The following is a 3,295-nucleotide window of genomic DNA, read 5'->3' as shown; positions in this document are numbered from 1 at the left end:
TTAGTGACTGAGTGAACAGAGTTGTTGTATCTGTCCACTGTTATGGGTACCAATTCTGTGTCCTTAAACGTCGGATATTCGGTTTTTAGACACCTATAGATTTCTAAAAAGGTGGAGTGGAATCTTTCTACCTGACCATTGACTTCGCTCTTCTGGGTTGGGGTATTGTACAACTTAATTCCTAGCGTTTGTAAATAATTGAGTACAGTTGGACATAGCAATCCCCTCTCATTGCCTGACACAATAGTTTTAGGAACTGAAAAATAGTGAAGTACTTCCACCAACTTTTCCCGCAGATGAACCGAAGATTTTGACTCCAACGGAAAAAGTTTCGCGAATTTTGTAAACTTATCTATGCAGCTCAGATATATTTTCTTTTGTAAAGTAAAGATATCAATGTGAAGGATTTCGCAGGGATACTCTGGTATTGGTGTTGGGTGCAAGAATGGCTTATTCGGGTGCCTGTCGTATTTAAACAACTTACCTCTTTATGCGAATAAAGACAGCTGAACACGGATCGTACTAGCCATTTTTGGGAAATAAAACTTTTCAAGAATTTGAAGACGAACCTCCTTGGGTGCCCGATGAGCCCTCCGATGTTCTTTGTCTTTGTCAGATTTCTTCCTCATCAGATAAGTCTGTAACTAATCTTTGTGTAATACGTATCTTAAACATTTTGAAATTATTGAGACATTGTGTCTGGAAGAGGTGCAAATATGGGCTGGTAGAAGAGTACATATAAGGAAAAATAAACCAGAAAAAGTTGGGAATTATTTGAAAGCACATGTATATACTTTTCAAACCATCATTAACGATTACGTGGCCAAACTTAAGAAATTTTGACTATGTATATTTTCGGCAATCAGTTGACATGTCATATTTGGTGTAAGCTGACAGTAATTCAGTTTTTTTAATATTAAATAAATATTATATATTTAATATAATTCTTGATTATTCGATGAACACATATAGTTTTAAAAAATATAGTTCACTCCTTAAACTGCTAACCTGGGTTGGTTTGGTCCTGGTTTACGGCGTCCTGAATGCAGATTTTACATCCGCGCAGCTCCTAAATCTCCATCGCCTGCATCAACGTTCATAGAGGCCATTACATTCTCTAGTTTATGGGCTGGTAGAAGAGTACATATAAGGAAAAATAAACCAGAAAAAGTTGGGAATTATTTGAAAGCACATGTATATACTTTTCAAACCATCATTAACGATTACGTGGCCAAACTCAAGAAATTTTGACTATGTATATTTTCGGCAATCAGTTGACATGTCATATTTGGTGTAAGCTGACAGTAATTCAGTTTTTTTAATATTAAATAAATATTATATATTTAATATAATTCTTGATTATTCGATGAACACATATAGTTTTAAAAAATATAGTTCACTCCTTAAACTACTAACCTGGGTTGGTTTGGTCCTGGTTTACGGCGTCCTGAATGCAGATTTTACATCCGCGCAGCTCCTAAATCTCCATCGCCTGCATCAACGTTCATAGAGGCCATTACATTCTCTAGTTTATGGGCTGGTAGAAGAGTACATATAAGGAAAAATAAACCAGAAAAAGTTGGGAATTATTTGAAAGCATCATGTATATACTTTTCAAACCATCATTAACGATTACGTGGCCAAACTTAAGAAATTTTGACTATGTATATTTTCGGCAATCAGTTAACATGCCGTATTTGGTGTAAGCTGACACTAATTCAGTTTTTTTTTAATTTAAATGTCGATGGACTTTAATTCTTGATTATTCGATGAACACATATAGTTTTTAAAAATATAGTTCATTCCTTTAACTACTAATCTGACTTGGTTTGGTCCTGGTTCACGGCGTCCTGAATGCAGATTTTACATCCGCGCAGCTCCTAAATCTCCATCGCCTGCATCAACGTTCAAAGAGGCCATTACATTCTCTAGTTTATGGGCTAGTAGAAGAGTACATATAAGGAAAAATAAACCAGAAAAAGTTGGGAATTATTTGAAAGCATCATGTAAGTTATGGCAGTCCAAAGGACTACCTTGATGAGAACTGCATTTCCAAATAAAAGAAGATGATTTGATTTTAATATTTATTCAAGGTTTAGGTTGATAGAATGATCAAGAATTCTTCGTGGTCGGATCGCAGCCAGAATCGGACTGCCTTCCCGCGACGAATCCAACGGCTTATCTACCCGGCTTGAGTAGCTGCGTCAGCCCTTAGCCGCAGCGGACGTTGCGACAACATCGTCGGCCAATGCTTAGCCAGCGCAGTATTGTCGGGAGCTGACGCTGTGGTTTTTTGGTTCCCACAGCGGCGACGCGCGTGCGGCGTCAGCGGTGTCAGCGTTTTGGTCGCAACGGATATTGCGACACTTGCGCTAGTCGATATTTGACCAGCGCAACGTTGTTGTTGGCCGAACGAGTTATTGAGGGAGAAGTCGCTCGTATTTGGGATGCCTTTCGTTGACGTGATCTTCCTCCACATGAGATAACTGCTTACAAGGATGATCATTACCAATATGGTTTCCAGAGAACAGGAGTACACCAGTCTGCTTGATGTTGCGGATAACCTTTTGATGTTTTCCAGGCTAAAGTCGTGAACGTATTCTAAGGAAAGTTCGTACTTCGTTGCAGTTATTTTCGAGAGTACTGCCGGAACTGCCATCAGATGTGTTGTAGTGTGGCTGCTGTAATTCCTGCCCTTAACAGCGATGGTTTCGTTGGAGTATTGTATTATGTAAGATCCCTTCAAGTTGTACTCTTTTGTGGGGCCGCTTATTGAACCATTAAAGTTCGTTAAGAAGATCGTGCCGTCGTCGACGGGCATGATGGTTTCTGCGTTGCTCCTCAGGTAGCTACAAGTAGCGTGTCCTCCCTTGAGCAGTCTAGGAATGCAAGTGTCTTCCTTTAGTTTACGCAGGTCTTTTTCCTGGCATACCGTTGTATTGCCTATGGAGAGGCATTTGCCGAGGACGATGTACGTTTCTTCGGCGGTCGTTGCCACTTTGTTGGCTTCCAATATTACCTGTTTTCCGTCAATCACCGTTGGGTACAAGTATATCATACGATATTTCTGCTCCGTTACCTTGGGCATGGCCACAATGTAAAGTAGGGCCGTCCCGTTAGTTAGTATCGTAGGCCGAGAGAACTCTACTGCTTCCACTGCGTTCTGATAAGGAAGGTCTCTTACTTCCGACAGTATCACCGCCATTTCCTCGTGGTCCAACAGGTTTGTATTGACCACGCCAGTTTTAGCTAATTGTGGCTAAGATCATAGCCTTGTGAAGTATAGCGGTGAAGA

The sequence above is a fragment of the Drosophila santomea genome, unplaced genomic scaffold (genome assembly GCF_016746245.2).
Source record: "Drosophila santomea strain STO CAGO 1482 unplaced genomic scaffold, Prin_Dsan_1.1 Segkk107_quiver_pilon_scaf, whole genome shotgun sequence".
Classification (NCBI taxonomy): Eukaryota; Metazoa; Arthropoda; class Insecta; order Diptera; family Drosophilidae; genus Drosophila; species Drosophila santomea.
This window is presented reverse-complemented; position numbering follows the sequence as displayed.